We start from the raw sequence: 19,502 nt of genomic DNA, 5'->3' as shown, positions 1-19,502 counted from the left end.
GGGAACAATTCAAATTTAAAAATTAAAATGACAAAAATGGTAAAGAGAAGAAAGGACCCAATATCTCTCCTTTCAGAAAGATCAAGAGATTTTAGATCTTATCTCACCAAAGTTTTTTCTCTTCTCTCTCTCAAAACCTCACACTGTATTTTACTCATAATCCTTCGTGATGACTTCAATACTTTACCAGCCTCGGCGTAGCTGCTGGTTTTCACATTGAAGGTGGAAAATCTTCATTTAACGATCTTAAAAGCATGGGTGTGGACCCTGCTCATGGCCACACTTTAGGGAATTGTGACAATTGTGACAAATGTTTTTGTTCCCTTTCTGTTTATTCAGATCTACCCCCTTGCCTTTTCTTCCAGACAAGAGTCCAGAGGAAATGCCGTTTTAGGGTCAAGATGTTAAATCCATTCACTATTTATCACTCATTGTTGAGAGCTACTATGTGTTAAGAGCTAGCACTGAGATACATGCTGGTGACAAAGGAGGGAACGAGACAAATGTGATCCCTGCCTTCCTGGAACTTACAGTTGTGTGTGTGTGTGTGTGTGTGTGTGTGTGTGTGTGTGTGTGCACATACGTGTGTGTAGGGGGCACAGCCTGGAAGCAGAAAAGCAGAAAAATAAGTGAAAAGAGCAACGAAGCAGCTATGTCTAAAGGGCTGAGACAGAGGAAAGGGCAGAGTGATGATGTGCCCATGGGGCTAAGGAGGGGTGAGGGGCGTGCTTTGGAGTGTGTAGTCAGAGAAGGCCTCTTTGCTAAAGGCAAGCAGCTATGCCAAGAATAGAGGTCTGATTCCAGGTAGAGCAAAAGTGTGGAGGCCCCGGGCAGTCAAGAGGGACTAGCAGAAGGAATCACAGGATCCCCAGAGCGGCTGGGGAGATGGATGCCCAGCCTCTTCTCTACACACTAGATCTCATGGAACTTTCATTTGTAAGATTTAGTTCAATTATCAAGAAAAATGTATTAAGTTTACATATATAAAACATTGGCAAGTTGCCTTAGGGCAAGTCTGCAACTGTTCAGTGGGTCTGATCTTTATTCTTTAGCATAGGCCTTGGCAGAGATAGATTCAGTGTGTTGTCTCTTTCAGTAGTGAAGACTAACCAGGGATACTTTTTTGCCAAGTTTGGGACTGGAAAAACTGCCACTCTTTTTTTTTTATCCTTTCATCAATAGGAGATCAAAGAATGGAAATGAAGTAAAATAATAATGGTTCACCTTTATTGAACTTAATCTATGCCAGCCTCTTTCTGATTGTTTTAGGTGTTTATTTTAAGCCTTGATTCATTCCTATGAGGTAGGAATTATTGTTATCCTAATTTTACAGATAGAGACAGCGAGGAACAGAGAGGTCCATGTGCTTTTCCAAGGTCCCATAGCTGTGCTCCAGAACTCACTCCCTTAACCATTAAGCAACAGTGCTTGGAGGGGTCAGTTTCACATGAGGACTTCAGGTAGCACACATTAGGTTGCACAACAATAGAAAGTAGGCAGTGGAGGTTCACTCTTTCTGGAGTTAAGAGAATGTTAATTTTCCATCTGAGAGTGAGATTTCTAGACCCCCTCATATATATTGAATTAGAATCTCTGGAAGCAGAATTCAGGAATTTGCACTTTTAAATTGCTACCCAGTTGATTCTAAGTAATGTTTGAGAAGCATGGTTGTGGACATTCACAAGTATTGAGCCAAGAGGCTGGACCCTGAATTCCTTCAATAACAATAACAACAATAGTGATAATAATGCCATTTCTTGAGTGCCTTTTCCAGGCCAGACATTATATGAGTATTAGGTATTTCCATGTATCATTATATTTAATCTTGATAACTCTTCAAGGATCATATGGTTTTTATATTTTACAAGTGAGAGAATCTAAACTCAGAGAGATGAGTAACTTGCCTAAAGTCATGCAGAAAGTGAGTTTCAGAACTGATTTTCAAATCCTATTTTCTTGTTTATTCCATAACATCATGCTTGGTTGTAATTTTATAGGGTCATTTTTAGATTATGAGGTAGCTAGATCAACCTCAAATTTTCTTTCTTGTTTCATCTCAAAACATAACCAAATGATCAAATGAAATATTTCTAGGTACATGGTGTTTGGCAAGTTGTTTAGCCTCTCATTTTCTTATTTTAAAAATGGAAAAAAATAATGCCTACCTCATAAATTTGTTGTCAGGATTAGATGGGATAGTCCATGTAAAGCCTGTAAAGAAGTAGCTGGCATGTGGTAAGCATTCAATAAATGTAGCTGCTATTACTATTAACGTAATTACACTGCCCAACTCTTCTAAAATGGGTTCATGCAATTGTTCATCAGAATTTCTGATGACCAGTACTGATTGCTGGTTTCCTCTTGGTTGTCTTGAACTGACAAAGATCAACCTACTCCTTAAAAGCAAAAACAAACAGTCCTCAAATTGGTCTTTGATCATCCCTCAGTATTCAAACTTCTAACTTTCTCCCAGCTGATCTCCAGCACATGCCCTGCTGTCAGCTGAGCTCTAGATGCGAATCTGCAAATTCACTTTCTTTCCTGCTACCTTCCCTTTGTCAGGTAAACTCACACTTTTCACTGATCGTGAAAACATCCTCCTCATTCTTTCTTCATTCAGCAAACATTTATTAAGGACCTATCCCATGCCAGGTGCCCACTATTCCAGGCACTATAGATGCAACAGTGAACAAAACAAAGATCTTTGCCATTTTGGGGCTTACCTTCTAGTGGGGACTGAGAAAGACAGACAAAAACAAACAAGTCCAGTGTAAAATATGTTAGATGGTGTTAAGTTCTATAGAGAAAATGAAAACAGGAGGGGGATAAGGATTGCCAGGGGACGATGGGTTGCAGTTTTACATAGCATTGTCACAGAAGACTTCCCCAACAGGAATATTTCAGCAAAGTCTTGAAGGAGGTGAGGGAATGAGTCAGGTGGATTCCTGGAGGAATAACTTTCCAGGTAGAAGTTCAGCAGGTAAATAATGATCCTTGAGGAAGGTACGTTTGAGTGGCTGCTGCAGATTGAGTGAAAGAGTCAGTCATAGGCGATGCACTCAGACAAGTAGTGACGGCGGGACCACATAGGGCCTTGTAGGCCTCTGTCAAAGTCTTTGGCTTTTATTATGAGTGAGATGAAAAGTCACTGGAGAGTTCTGAGGTGAGAAATGTGATGTCATGATTGATGCTTACACAGGAACACTCTGGCTACTCCACTGAGAATAGATAAAAGAAGGGCAAGGATTGAGGTAGAGAGGTCACTGTATGACTTTTGCAATAATCCAGGGTAATTTAAGGAAAAGAGAAATTTTATTAAAAGGATATTGGTTAGCTCATCAAATACCTGAGTGGTCTGAAAGCCAACTCTGTCATAGTGTAGAACTGGCACCCAATGCCCCCTCCACTGCCAGATCTGCACCCCCAATGCTGTAGCCTGCACCTCAGTGCCACAGATGCTGGGCCCCTCTGCTGGAATCACTGCCATTACTGCACAACAACTAAAAGCAGCTGCCATTATGCATCACCTCTGATCACTGAGCTCCTGATTCTGAGTCTGGGGGCTGTCTATGACTGATGGAGCCTGGTCAAGTAGCTGTGCCCATGATGTAGCTCCAAAGGCAGCAGGCAAAGTTTGTGTCTGACACTGAGAGTGATTCCCCAATAGAAAACAGGGATTCGGATGTTAATTGGCCAAAAAGGAAGGACAAGTGTTCACCACTGGTGGCGATCTTCTGTTCATTAGGCTCTGCGTTTCTGCTTGTGTGCCAAACAGCAGTTTGAGATAAGTCTTCTCATGGTTTGTCAACAATGGTAGCAGCAGCAGATATCAGTTACCCTCATAGTTATCCATATCACAACCTCACAACGTGGGTGGTTCTTGCACATAGAGTGAGTCACATGAGATGTCATCTCCACATTTTCCCATTGTTCTATAGCATTTTACCTGTTCCATCACTGAAGGCCTATTGATCCCCTCCTTCTGCTCTTTTCTTATCACTGTAACTGACAGGTCAGAATGGCAAGTGGATGGGGAAACTGATGAGAGATGTGTGGGGCCAGGGATGAGTAATAAACGCCTGGTGTTCTCACAGCTGTCAGTATTTTTATTTCAATCACTTTGTCATCAGATGATTCATGTTATCAAATAAAACAACACTTGAAATAAGCAGAATTTAGAATCTGCCATTCCCCACTTACCTCAGAGAGACTGGAAAACCAGGCATTGTCACATCCCTTAAAGACCCCTTCCCCCCTCCCCTTTTCTATTTAAATTCAGTATCAATACGTAGACAATGACCTAGGAAGAATTCACATGACTTTTTTTTTTTTTTTTTTTTTTTTTTTTTTTTTTTTATAAAATTTATTGAACTCCTAATGAGTTCTTAGTTTTTATTTTTATTTTTTTTTTATTTATTTTTTTTTTATTTTGTTCTATTCTCACATCAAATTTTTTTTTTTTTTTTTTTTTTAAATTTTATTTTGTCGATATACATTGTAGCTGATTAATGCTCCCCATCACCAAAACCTCCCTCCCTCCCCCCTCCCCCCCTCCCCCCCAACAATGTCCTTTCTGTTTGTTTGTTGTATCAACTTCAAATAATTGTGGTTGTTATATCTTCTTCCTCCCCGCCCCCCGGTTTGTGTGTGTATGTGTGTATGTGTGTGTGTGAATTTATATATTAATTTTTAGCTCCCTCCAATAAGTGAGAACATGTGGTATTTCTCTTTCTGTGCCTGACTTGTTTCACTTAATATAATTCTCTCCAGGTCCATCCATGTTGTTGCAAATGGCAGTATTTCATTCGTTTTTATAGCTGAGTAGTATTCCATTGTGTAGATGTACCACATTTTCCGTATCCACTCATCTGATGATGGGCATTTGGGCTGGTTCCAACTCTTGGCTATTGTAAAGAGTGCTGCGATGAACATTGGGGAACAGGTATACCTTCGACTTGATGATTTCCATTCCTCTGGGTATATTCCCAACAGTGGGATGGCTGGGTCGTATGGTAGATCTATTTGCAATTGTTTAAGGAACCTCCATACCATTTTCCATAGAGGCTGCACCATTTTGCAGTCCCACCAACAATGTATGAGAGTTCCTTTTTCTCCGCAGCCTCGCCAGCATTTATCGTTCATAGTCTTTTGGATTTTAGCCATCCTAACTGGGGTTAGATGGTATCTCAATGTGGTTTTGATTTGCATTTCCCGGATGCTGAGTGATGTTGAGCATTTTTTCATATGTCTGTTGGCCATTTGGATATCTTCCTTAGAGAAATGCCTACTTAGCTCTTTTGCCCATTTTTTAATTGGGTTGCTTGTTTTCTTCTTGTAAAGTTGTTTGAGTTCCTTATATATTCTGGATATTAATCCTTTGTCAGATGTATATTTTGCAAGTATTTTCTCCCACTCTGTTGGTTGTCTTTTAACTCTTTTAATTGTTTCTTTTGCTGTGCAGAAGCTTTTTAGTTTGATATAATCCCATTTGTTTATTTTTCCTTTGGTTGCCCGTGCTTTTGGGGTCGTATTCATGAAGTCTGTGCCCAGTCCTATTTCCTGAAGTGTTTCCCCTATGTTTTCTTTAAGAAGTTTTATTGTCTCAGGGTGTATATTTAAATCCTTAATCCATTTTGAGTTGATTTTAGTATACGGTGAGAGGTATGGATCTAGTTTCATTCTCCTGCATATGGATATCCAGTTATCCCAGCACCACTTGCTGAAGAGGCAGTCCCTTCCCCAGTGAATAGGTTTGGTGCCTTTGTCAAAGATCAGATGGCAGTAAGTGTGTGGGTTGATTTCTGGATTCTCTATTCTATTCCATTGGTCAGTGTGTCTGTTTTTATGCCAGTACCATACTGTTTTGGTTATTATAGCTTTGTAGTATAGCTTAAAGTCAGGTAGTGTTATGCCTCCAGCTTTATTTTTTTTGCTGAGCATTGCTTTGGCTATTCGTGGTCTTTTATTGTTCCATATAAATGTCTGAATAGTTTTTTCCATTTCTGAGAAAAATGTCTTTGGAATTTTGATGGGGATTGCATTGAATTTGTATATCACTTTGGGTAGTATGGACATTTTCACTATGTTGATTCTTCCAATCCAAGAGCATGGAATATCTTTCCATCTTCTTGTATCCTCTCTAATTTCTCTCAGCAGTGGTTTGTAGTTCTCATTATAGAGATTTTTCACCTCCTTGGTTAACTCAATTCCTAAGTATTTTATTTTTTTGGTGGCTATTGTAAATGGGCAGGCTTTCTTGATTTCTCCTTCTGCATGTTCACTATTGGAGAAAAGAAATGCTACTGATTTTTGTGTGTTGATTTTGTATCCTGCTACTCTGCTGAAATCATTTATCAATTCCAACAGTTTTTTTGTAGAGGTTTTAGGCTGTTCGATATATAGGATCATGTCATCTGCAAACAGGGACAGTTTGACTTCATCTTTTCCAATCTGGATGCCCTTTATTTCCTTCTCTTCTCTGATTGCTCTGGCTAGTACTTCCAACACTATGTTGAATAGGAGTGGTGAGAGTGGGCATCCTTGTCTAGTGCCTGTTCTTAAAGGAAAAGCTTTCAGCTTTTCCCCATTCAGGATGATATTGGCAGTGGGTTTGTCATATATGGCTTTAATTATGTTGAGATACTTTCCCTCTATACCTAACTTATTGAGGGTCTTTGTCATGAATGAGTGCTGAACTTTATCAAATGCTTTTTCAGCATCTATAGAGATGATCATATGGTCCTTGTGTTTGAGTTTATTAATATGGTGTATCACATTTATTGATTTGCGTATGTTGAACCAACCTTGCATCCCTGGGATGAATCCCACTTGATCGTGATGAATAATTTTTCGTATGTGTTGCTGTATTCTGTTTGCTAGTATTTTAGTGAGGATTTTTGCATCTATATTCATCAAGGATATCGGCCTGTAGTTTTCTTTTTTGGTTATATCTTTACCTGGTTTTGGTATCAGGATGATGTTTGCTTCATAGAATGAGTTTGGGAGATTTGCGTCCGTTTCAATCTTTTGGAATAGTTTGTAAAGAATCGGTGTCAATTCCTCTTTGAATGTTTGGTAAAATTCTGCTGTGAATCCATCTGGTCCTGGGCTTTTCTTTGTTGGGAGCCTTCTGATAACAGCTTCAATCTCCTTTATTGTTATTGGTCTGTTCAGATTTTCTACGTCTTCACGGTTCAGTTTTGGGAGCTTGTGTGTGTCCAGAAATTTATCCATTTCCTCCAGATTTTCAAATTTGTTGGCGTACAGTTGTTTATAGTAGTCTCGAATGATTCCTTGTATTTCAGATGAATCAGTTGTAATATCGCCTTTTTCATTTCTAATTTTTGTTATTTGAGTCTTCTCTCTTCTTTTTTTTGTTAGCCATGCTAATGGTTTGTCAATTTTATTTATCTTTTCAAAAAACCAACTTTTTGATTCGTTGATCTTTTGAATTGTTTTTTGGTTTTCAATTTCATTCAGTTCTGCTCTGATCTTAATGATTTCTTTCCGTCTGCTAACTTTAGGATTGGATTGTTCTTGTTTTTCTAGTTCTTTAAGGTGAAGTGTTAGGTTGTTCACTTGCCATCTTTCCATTCTTCTGAAGTGAGCATTTAATGCAATAAATTTTCCCCTCAATACTGCTTTTGCAGTATCCCACAGGTTTTGGTATGATGTATCATTGTTTTCATTAGTTTCAATAAACTTTTTGATTTCCTGCTTGATTTCTTCTTGGACCCATATGTCATTAAGTAGAATGCTGTTTAATTTCCATGTGTTTGTATAGTTTCCAGAGTTTTGTTTGTTATTAATTTCTAGTTTTAATCCATTGTGGTCTGAGAAGATACATGGGATAATTCCAATTTTTTTGAATTTACTGAGACTTGATTTGTGACCTAATATGTGATCTATCCTGGAGAATGATCCATGTGCTGATGAGAAGAATGAATATTCTGAGGTTGTTGGGCGGAATGTTCTGTAGATATCTGCCAATTCCAATTGGTCTAGAGTCTTGTTTAGATCTTGTGTTTCTCTACTGATTCTTTGCCTAGATGATCTGTCTAATATTGACAGTGGAGTGTTCAGGTCCCCTGCTATTATGGTATTAGTGTCTATTTCCTTCTTTAGGTCTAATAGAGTTTGTTTTATAAATCTGGCTGCTCCAACATTGGGTGCGTACATATTTATGATTGTTATGTCTTCTTGATGGATCAGTCCTTTTATCATTAAGTAGTGTCCCTCAATGTCTCTTTTTATGGTTTTTAGTTTAAAGTCTATTTTGTCAGATATAAGAATAGCCACTCCAGCTCGTTTTTCTTTTCTGTTTGCATGGTAAATCTTTTTCCATCCTTTCACTCTTAGTCTGTGTGAATCTTTATGGGTGAGGTGGGTCTCTTGTAGGCAGCATATAGTTGGGTCCTGTTTTTTGATCCAGTCAGCCAGTCTGTGTCTTTTAATTGGGGAATTTAAGCCTTTAACATTAAGAGTTGTTATTGAAAGGTGTTGATTTATTCCTAGCATTTTATTGGTTGTTTGGTTGTCTTAGGTGTCTTTTGTTCCTTGCTTTCTGATTTACTGTTTGGTTTCTTTGTTTGTTGGTTCCTTAGGTTGTAGATAGTGTTTTTGTTAGCTTGTTTTCTCTTCATGAATGCCATTTTTATTGTACTAGCGGGTTTAGATTTTTCTTAGGTTTTTATGGCAGTGGTAGTTATTTTTCAGGAACCAAACCCAGTACTCCCTTGAGGATTTCTTGTAAGGGTGGTCTTGTGGTAGTGAACTCCCGCAGTTTTTGTTTGTCTGAGAAATATACTATTTGCCCCTCATTTCGGAAGGATAGCCTTGCAGGGTAGAGTATTCTTGGCTGGCAATCTTTGTCTTTTAGTATTTTGAAAATATCATCCCATTCCTTTCTAGCTTTTAGGGTTTGTGATGAAAAGTCTGATGTTAACCTGATTGGGGCTCCCTTATAGGTGATTTGACGCTTCTCTCTTGCAGCTTTTAAGATTCTCTCTTTGTCTCTGAGTTTTGCTAATTTGACTATGACATGTCTTGGAGAAGGCCTTTTTGGGTTGAATACGTTTGGAGATCGTTGAGCTTCCTGGATCTGAAGATCTGTGATTTTTCCTATACCTGGGAAGTTTTCTGCCACTATTTTTTTGAATATGTTTTCAATGGAATCTCCATTTTCTTCCCCTTCTGGAATACCCATGACTCGGATATTTGAGCGCTTGAGGTTGTCTGATATCTCTCTCAGATTTTCTTCCATGTCCTTGATTCTTTTTTCTTTCTTTTTGTCTGCTTGTGTTATTTCAAACAGCCCATCTTCAAGTTCAGAGGTTCTCTCTTCAACTTCGACAAGCCTGCTGGTTAAACTCTCCGTTGTGTTTTTTATTTCGCTGAATAACTTCTTCAGTTCAGCAAGTTCTGCTACATTTTTTTTCAGGACATTGATTTCCTTGTATATTTCCTCTTTCAGATCCTGTATACTTTTCCTCATTTCATCATGATGTCTAGCTGAGTTTTCTTGTATCTCATTCAGTTTCCTTAGAATTATCACTCGAAATTCCTTGTCAGTTATTTCAAGGGCTTCTTGTTCTATAGGATCTAGAGTATGAGATTTATTAACTTTTGGTGGTGTACTTTCTTGATTTTTTGTATTTCTGGTGTCTTTTTTTTGGTGTTTATTCATTGTTGCAGGGGGTTTCACAGTCCACCGGTTTAAGACTAATGACTAACTAGGATGTTGCTGTGGTTGCCAATTTGGTATGGCTCCCGCCGTGACTGCTCAGTTGGCCTCTAGTGTCTTGTGTGTGTGGTTGCCTCGGGTCTTGGGCTTCTCCGGGGATCCACCTTTCTGGTCAGCTTGTACTCTGCTGGGCTGGTGGATCACGTACCACAGGGTGTGTGATCTCTGTTGAGCTTTCACTTTCTGTACAGGACTTCTCCCCTTTCCGTGTGCTCTGGCCCAGGCTGTTAGATCGTGCAGTGGCGACCCCACCGGGTGTGTGGTTTCTGTCAAGACTCCGCCTCCCTGGCCGCACGTCTCCCCCCTCTGTGAACACTGTGCTGGGCTGGGGCGTGTCTTCTGCACCCCTCGTCTATCAGCTGGGCCTTCAAGACCCTGCTCAGCACCGCCTCGCCCAGGAAGTCTACCAGGTTTCTGCTAGGCACAGACGACCGGTCTCTCTGGGTGCCTTTGTAGCACTGTGTAGATCTTTCTTGGGTCTTGTTCACCTTTGTATCCCCCCGGTATAAACCGAGTCTAGTGCCCGCCTGCAGCCTGCTCTCCGGCAGGTTCAAGCGGACCTGGGAACTCTCCTACCGCACTATTCCCAACCAGAAATTCGTTAGGCTTTTTTCCAAACTGGTGGTCGCAGAGATGGTATCTGCCTCCCAGTAACAGGAAGTTTACCGGGGCCGGAGTCCAGGGTGTGGTGGAGTGACAGTCGGCCCGCCCGTACTTCCTAGCCCTCCCAAAACTGGTCGGGACGCCCCACACCCCCAGTCCTGCCAGAGAACCGCGGAGGGAGTGGGAGAGGAGGTCGGCCCGCAGGGTCCGGAAAGCCCCGCGCCAGGCCAAGCAAATGGGCTCAGTGATGGCCGAGCAGGGCGGAGCTGCCCGCACCTGGGAAAATGGAGGCAGCACCGGGGTAGTGAGTGGCCTGGTGGTGCAGGCGGAAGCCGCGTGGGCATTCACCCCCCGAACAGAGCTGTGCCAGGGATCACTCACAGTGCTGTGCCAGGTCGGGCGCTCGCTCTGTCTCTGGTTTGTTGCCTTCCGTGTTCTCGGCGCTGCCGCCTCGGGCTGTTCAGTCGCGGCGCCGCTCGGGCGCTCCCAGGAATCTTCTTTAATGCCGGCCTGAAACCTCGAATCCTGAATAGGGCAGCTGGCCGCCTTCAGTGCGGCCCCAGCCTCCGGGATCCTGGCTGCATCCACAGCAGCCCTGGCGCCGTGTTCCCTGTTTCAAGACTCGCTTTTGCAGCTAAGAATCAGTTCTTTTCCTGCTCCACACTTCAAAGCTGTTGCCTGTAAATGAGGCAGCCTCTCCTGCCGGGGGCAAAGTGGCGTTGAGCCCCCACGACCGGCCAGCAGCAGCAGTCCTCCCTTAAGAGATGGCCAGAGGAAGGTCCACAAGTTTCCCGGCTGCCTGAGGCCCAGTGGCCACCTTTTCCACCTCTGCTACTCCGCGCCAGCCGCCGCAGCCGCCGCCATCTTGAAACTCCCTCACATGACTTTTAAACCTAGAAGATGAAATGACCCCAAAAGGCTAACTTGTAGCCCCTACTTGCAAAATTGTTAAATCAGAAATTAATATTTGCAAATAGTTATTAGATATCGGGACTACATTACCATCTTCCAGTCTTGTTTGATATTATTATACTTTGAATTTTCACTCCTTGCTTAAAGCTTTTGGTGTCGTAAGTAAAACCTTGATGGATTTTATAAGACAGTTCTCCTGATAAAATAAACTGGGGAGCCATTAAAATACCTACACCTGGGCTCAGTCAAGACCAATCAAATCAGATTCTCCAAGGCCCAGCTGCCCAGTCCCCCAACCCCCTTGATTCTAATGTGCAGCCAGGGCTGAGAACCTCTGGTCTAGGCCTTGGGTACTGCATCAAAGAACAGCTAGGTGGTGGCTCAGCTGATAATGTGAACTTGACTCAGATAAGAAGTGGGAACTCATTAGGTTCCCTAGAGATAGTGTAGGCTGAAGGACAGGGAGGCAAAAGGTACTAAGTTGGGGCTGTGAGGAGTGATGTGGTAAGGCTGCAGGGAAAGCTGGTGCTTCCTGCCAAGGTCATACCATTCTGTTCCCGAAGAAGAGGTTACAAAGCTGAATTTCACCGAAGGGTAGAATCAGCCTTAAAAACAGGCAAATGACAGTCTCAAATGAGTCAAACAAGATGGAGAAACATGGCTTGGAGAGAGTGGGCCTTTCCAGGGCCAGAGGGAGACCTGCAAGAATGGTAACAGAGGGCACTACTGGGTTGTGTGAGACTTTGGTTTGGAAGACAATGCTGCAACAAAGTGGTCTCCTAGAAGTCTAGCTCTCAGGAGCGGCAGGAGCGGAAGCCCTAATGGATGCACCGCAGGTCTGGGACAGGTGGTACAAGCTGTGGGGCCTGGCCCAGCTGCTGTGGCAGGAGGATCCCCTGGAGGCATCTGGTGGCGTGATTTGGGAAGCCTTCCTGGTTTCACGGCCTCCAAGCCTGATTCCCTGGCTTTCCTAGGGATTGTGGTCCCCCAACATTCCTTAATAAATGGCTGTTGTGTTTAAACCATCAGGAGTAAGTTCCAAATTTACAATTAAGAACTCTGAATGACACACATTTGTTTTCATTTAATATTCATTCAACCCAATGGGATAAAACATATTATTCCTATTTAACAGAAAGGAAATTGAGAATGAGAGAAGTTGAGACATTTGTCCAAGGCCATACAGCCAGAAAAGGACACAACTGGAGCCAAATTCACATGATGCCAAAGCCCATGCTCTGTCCTGTGCTTGGATCCTGGAGAGGGGCCGTGTATGCTGCGTAGTGGTGGTTGGAATATCCTTGCCTCAGCATCCATTCACAGTTCAGCTGAGGGAAATGACCTGGGTCTCAAGGTTGCCTAACATTTGCTAACCGATGTCTGCCTTTTATTAAGGTTGTTCGCAAGAATGTGGGCTCTGAGTGGATGCTTCTATGGTTTTGTGTTTTTGTATTTTATAATTTCCTAGCAAAAAGTCTTTCTGAAAAAGTTCCTCCTTTCAGAGCTGAACTTACAGGGAAAGGGGTTTTTCCTACACCCCAGCCAGTATCAGGGTGGTCATATGTGTGTGGCTCTGGGACCCAGATTTAGAACTGGGGCAGGTAGTGAGTGTCCAGGGGGGAGGAAACCAGGGTCACTGTTGTCTCCTCTTCCTGCCCATTGCTGACAATGCCACCCACCCATGACACCCAGAAGCAATGAGTTTAGGTCCCAAACTCCTGTAGCCAGAATAGCTCTATCCAATAAACCAACTCCAGTTCTCCACGCAAAGTCCCCGAATTTAAAAGCTGGAAGGGACCTCAGAAGTCTCATTTTCTTGCACACAAGAAAACTAGCCCAGAAAGGATTTTCTTGAGGTCACACGACTAGTAGCCGGGCAGGGTTATTGTTGTGGCTTAAACACAACCGAAACTACAGAAGCACTTTATAGTAAGAAAAACAAACCAAAACCAAAAAAAGAAAGCTTAAGGCAAAAAGAGAATATGGCTTTTTATGTGTTTTACGGTTTACCCGGGGAGGCATATACCGAGAGATGAGAGATCCTGTGAACTGTAAATGTCCTGCAGGAACTCGGGGTGGCGGATCACAGAGGGGTAAGAAAAGGCTTCAGAAGTGACGGGTCGCCGTGGGTCCCTAGGGGACAACGAACAGGAGAATCTTGCAGGCGGATGACGGATGAGGCCTGCTCCCCGTGTCGGCGCCCAGCGTCCTCTCCGCCCTCTTCCTTCGTCGCCTGCCGCTGCTGTAGCCGCGGGAGGCCCGGAACACGCTGCCTTCTCCCTTTAACTGGGGGACTGTGGAGGTAGGACACGTAGAGAGCCCTGCCCACCCGGGCTCTGCAGTCTGCCCTCTTGGGAACACGATCTTGCAACTGAAGGTGGCGCTTTCAAATCCCAGTGTCATTATACGCTTGTGCCTCCTGTCTGCCGGACTCCACTCGCTGCTGTTCATGCTGCGGAGGCGTGGGGGTGGGGGTGGGTACTCAGTCCTTCAACTTATTTACTCACGGTAGCCACGATGTCGAAAGAACAGGCGCATCATGTAAAACCCAGGAAGGGGAATGTCAAAAAAAATGGGAACAGGACGAGCAGGCAACACGCAGACAGTATTCCAGAAAGCAGAAGCGGGGGCTTGCCCTCGGGTTGCTGCCTCGGGCCTCCTGAGCAGGGGAGAAGGGCTGGAAGGCTTCCCCCGCCCCGTCCTTTGCAGTGAGCTGAAATATAAGAGTCTCAGTCAGCTGTGCAAGCTTTGGTTGGTTTTGCCTTTGGGGCACTTGCTCCACAAGGCCCTTCCAGGACTGATAAAGAGCTTTTTCGTCTGAAGTTTTCATTCATTCGGTCAACAAATATTTACTGAGTGCCTAATATGTGCCAGGCATTGTTCTAATGAACAAACGACATCTTTGCCCCCATAAGAACTTACATTATCATGAAGGAAAGAGAAAGTAAAGAACAAACATAATAAATAAGTGAGTTACATGTTAGAAGGTATTAAAAATAATAGAACAGGGTTAGGGGATCAGAGTGTGGTCGGTTCCAACTTTAACTTAGGGTGGCCCAGGAGGACCACAGCAATAGAAATCTGCCAGGCAGGAATCCAGGCAGGAATTTGGCAATCTGGAGATTAGCAGGCAGCCCTTAGGGGCACTTTTTTTCTGTTCATAGATTTGCGTAGAGCTGGAGACCCTTGGACAGGGTGGCTGACTTTTACTGCTAGAATAAAATGAGAGGTGAAGCATCAATTATTCATATTTTAATAGAGCACTACAGCTTTGCTTTCATTCCTAACCTCCTGAGAGCTATGAAATGGTTGTGATTTTTGAAAACAGGTAGGAAGGTGGGGGAAGGGAAAGATTATAAAACTAGGAGTTCAGTGCTCTGGAGGGGCACAGGGGTCCTGAGGTTGCCTCTTGAGAAAGCTAGTGGAAGGTGGGTCTGGCTTTAGGGTGGGAAACAGCTATATATGGAGTGAAGTCAAGGGACATATTTTAATAACCCTAAACTAAATTTTTCAATTGAGTTGATAAAAATGACAATAATTAAAATACATTGGTGTTTATTGAGTGCTTCCTATGTGACATGTATTGTACACAGGTTTCACATGCAACTTCTTAGTCTCTGGTTTTTCTTCAATGAGAATGTCCTGTAAGCCCCCTGAGAACAGAGACCTGGTTTTGTTCACTGCTGTGCCTGAGACAATGCCTGGCACATAGATGATACTCTTGAACGAAGGAATGAATGAATGAATGCATTTTGCAGAAGAGGTTCAAGATAATCTTGTGCTGGCTCTCACTGAGATGGGTGGGTAGAGGAGGAAAAGGGGGGATGAGGGGAAAAGAAAACTTTATCTTACCATTCATCCATTATCTCATTTAGTTCTTATAACAACCCATTTTACAGAAGAGGAAGCTGAGACCTAGAAAGGTTAAGTAGTTGGCAAGGCCTCATGGCAAGTTAATGGCAAGGAGCCTCAGACTCCAGAGCTGTGCTCTTCTACCCATTACATCAGCTGGTGAGGCAAAGAATTTTGCATTGTTACTATTGTTTGGCTTACCCCATCCCCAGGGGTAGGGCAATATTTAGGTATGTTTGTTGCTGTTTAGGAGGATATTTAAAAGCATGCCAATTTTTTAAACAACGATTCAAAGCAAGAGATCACATTATTTTACATCTCTCATCAGGGTCATCGTTGTACCGGAGGCAGCGGCTGAAAGGGACCTGAGAAGCTTCCAGTGCTGACCATGTTCTGTCTCTGGATTTGGAGGCTGCTTACACGGGTGTGTTCACGCTGTGAAACAAACCAGGCTGACTATTTATTTATGATTTATGTGTTTTCATGTATATGTGTTACACTTCGACAACATATAAAGATGAACAGAACCCAGCAGTGGGCTGGTGTTCAGTTAGTCCTAGGTTGAATGGACTGCCCTCCGGCCTGGACACCTGGACGTGAAGTGGGAGTACGACCACCTTTGTGGTGGGAAGCGGGTATGGATAGAGTTAAGGATTTTGTGGTGCCGAGTCACAGTTCTGCTGTTGCTACTTCTACACTATCAATCACAACTATGGTCCCTCTGCTCCTTCTCCCCACCCCACCACTGGGGCTGTCAGATCTCTGGCTCTTATTCAAACTGTGAAATGGCACACATTTGGAACTTCCTTCCTAATGCAGAGGCAAGGCCTTGTCCCATTCTCCGCACACGTCTCCTCAGTTGGCTGCGGCACAAACACCCATTCCCTTCACTGCAGTCAGAATTCGGAGAAGCCGGGAGGAGCCGGGGCTTGACAGGCCTGACTAGGACTCCCTCCTGCGAAGCCTAATGGAGGGACTTCGGCATTTCTGCTTCTGACACCCAGTGGGTGATTTTACAGGTACTAGATGGTGACCTTCCCGTGACTCTGGCACGCAGGGTTACGGAGGTATCTGAGTGGAGCGCTGGGCACTGCGTGGGCTCGACAGTCCCCTGGCTGGCCCCATGGGTGTCCTCAGATCCCAACTGGGTGTTGCTCTGCTCAGCCAAAGCTGTGCACGCTGCAGCGGACATGCCCCCGGCCAGCCTGTCTCTGGGCGGGCCAGCTGGCCCGGAGAAAACAACCCGACCTCAACGTGACAGTCCCCACGTTCTGCAGACTTAAAAGGGAAATCCTTTGGATTCTAACTGGACCCCTGGGGCTCAGCCCTGGCCTTGCCCCGAGGCTGCAAAGAGGAATCAGACACGGGAAGGGCGGCATGTGGCTGCCATGGGTTCCTCGGGTGGTCAGGGCCGGCTTCGCTCCTGCCTCCTGCCGGGATTCTGCAGCCTGAGCTTCCCCCGCCTCACCTGCCACAGCCCCCGCCGCCCTCTGCCTGCTGCTCCCACCCGGCCCTCCTCCCACTCACTCCCGCTGGTGGCTGGTGACTGCGAGCTTCAGTGTGGCCTGGGTCCTCGCCGGGGAAGGTCTGCCTCCGCGGCGCTGCCCCTTTACACGACTCCATTCCTCCTCCTTCCCCCTCCACTCTCTCCTGCTCCTGCCTTGCTTTCTTAGCTTTTCATTTCCATTTTCCTCCCATCTCTGCAAAGGCAGGATGCAGAGGAAGCCAGCAGAGGGCAAAGACCAGAGCCAGAGCCAGAGCCAGAGCCAGAGCCAGAGCCAGAGCCAGAGCCAGAGCCAGGACACAGAGGAGCACTTTGGTGTGTGTCATCAGGCGCACCGAGGATTGTGTCTCTGGCCGTCGGGGTTCTCACCTGTCATGGGGTTGGGTCACCCGTGCCGGAATTCCTTTGTTGTGTCAGTATTGGTGCCATGGAGAGTGCAAGGAATAAGGCTCTTCCCTGGCTTTTATATACCTATGTAATAACAAAATTTTTATGTCCTTTCTGTCTCTCAGCCTCTTTCTCTGTCTTTTTTTGTATCTCTGTCTCTGCTTCTCTCCTTCTCTTCTCCCCCCCTCACTCCCACACACACTCTCTCTCTCTCTCTCACACACACACACACACACACACACTCACACACACACACACAGAGCCCTAGAGGCTATATCAGAATGTTTCTTAGCCTTCATTCATTTTTAGTGGCTCCTTGCTGTCAGGTTTAACTCCACACCCCATTTTATTTTTCAAAATTTGGTGAAATGACATTAACTCAAGGCTGATTTTGTTCTGCTGCCACAGATGTCCACATAATTGCTGGATCATCTTAGTGGTGAAAACGGCTTGTTGTCCTTACTTCAAGGCAGACAAAGGACGTGGCAGTCAGATCCAGAGGGATGCAACATGGCAAAGCTAGTCAGAGATTTACAGAGCCGAGTCTGGCAGGACTGGAAATAGAATTGCATTAGGGAAGAGCACTGGATTGAATCTAAATTTTTGCAGAATCCAATTGACCCTCTTCCTACTTGGTGCCTTGTAGCTTCCTCTAACCTCTGTGCTCAAAGGGACATTATTGTAGTTAACCAAACCCAGATTCTTTCTGGATTGACACCCAGACACTGATATGATGTGAGCATGTCCTGATTACCCTCAAACACCAAGGATTAATCAGAATAAATATTTCCCTCTTTCAGAACAATTTACACAGAGATGGGATTTAGTTTTGGAGTAGGGGAATGAAGGTAAATGGAGATACTACGTGAATACTCAAAATCCAAGGCAAAGAGAGTCTGAACTTTATTCTAGACTCAAGACTGCAATGTGACCTAAGGGTTAACTTTCCATCAGAATAGGAAATATGTCGCTTTCCATTAGGAAGGAAAAATAAATAAATATATCTTAATGCCTGCTATGTGCTAGGCAGTTTACATATATTAATTTACTTGACCCTGACCATAAATATCTAGGAAAATATTCGATTCTCTTTTTACAAATGAGGAACTTGGAGAGGATATGCAGCAGCTGTAGAGCCAAAGCCAGAACTGTAACCCACACTCTGAAGCCACTATTCCATGTGACTTCAGCAAACCTCATCTCTGCCACCTTCCTTCACCATGTTTAATTTAGTTTTAATTCGTTTTGTTCCTGGTACTGTGCTAGTGGTATGGCTATTGCAAAAGAATAAGATGATCCCTCTCTTTGAAAACTTACTGACTTGAGAGAAATTAGAGCATATTTTGTATATGACCAAGATGGAGGAAGATGTTGAGTTAATAAAATTCAACTGAGTACAGATAGACGGATGTCACATGAGGTTCCAGTAGGGAATCCATCCTTGAACAGTTGGAAAAAGTTTCATGGGAGGGGTGGCTAGGCACTGAAAGAAAAAGTTGACAAGGTGAGAAAGGAGCTGTGGGATGGCTGACTTGGGGTGAGAAATCCAACCCTCTGCAGTAGTTGCCCCAGTGCATTCATTTCTATTTTAGTTGGTAACAAAGAGATTTAAGCTTTTATCTGAATTTGATAAGAAACTATTATTTTAAATTTCTCCTTTATTGTTAGATCTTTATTTTCTTTTCCTATGTCCTTTTTAAATTTTGTCTTTCCTATAGAGGGTATTTCTTTTTCTTTCTCTCTCTTTTTTCTGCTCATGGAAAACTAAGCAAAGAGTGGCTATCCCTAGAAAAGCCCTCTCCCCTTCTGTATTTGGAATTGCCTGTTTCATCCCTTGAAGTCTCAACTGCATTCTCCTTCGTCTATTTGTTTGGAATTTGTGCCAACAATTGACAGGAGTGTAAATATCCCGACTCTCTCACTCCTCAGATGGGATGATTCTGAGGCATGTGTTTTATACTGGACCCCAGAGTTTCCCCAGAGGAATTTTGCTTCAGTTGTTACAGTAGTAGCTGGCCTGATACTGCACCTCTGATATGGATTGTGTGCCCCAAGTTTTATGTATTAGTAGCTTGATCCCCATTGTGACTGTTAAGAAGGTGGGAAATCCTATTATGGTAATTGAAAGGTGGGGCCTTGAAGAGGTGATTAGATTCTGAGGACCATGACTAGTGAATTGATTAAAAAGGGTGGTCTTGGTGTAGTTCTGAGGGCTTTTAAAGAGAGCACATGAGAAGTTTGCTCTCTCTGCTTACAATGTGATACCTTGACATCACTGAAGTCACCACCAAAGAAAGCTCTCACCAGATGTGTTCCCTGGATTTTGAACTTCCAGCCTCTGCAACTGTAAGTAATCAAATTCACTTTCTTATAAATTACCAAGTTCCAGGTATTTTGTTATAAGCAACAGAATGGACCAATACAGCCTCTATCATCTTCCTAGTCTCACTTTCTTCTCTCACTTCTCCACTCCCCAACCAGTATTCCCTTCACCTCCCAAAT

The sequence above is a fragment of the Cynocephalus volans genome, chromosome 2, assembly GCF_027409185.1.
Source record: "Cynocephalus volans isolate mCynVol1 chromosome 2, mCynVol1.pri, whole genome shotgun sequence".
Lineage (NCBI taxonomy): Eukaryota > Metazoa > Chordata > Mammalia > Dermoptera > Cynocephalidae > Cynocephalus > Cynocephalus volans.
Note: the sequence above shows the minus strand (reverse complement) of the source record.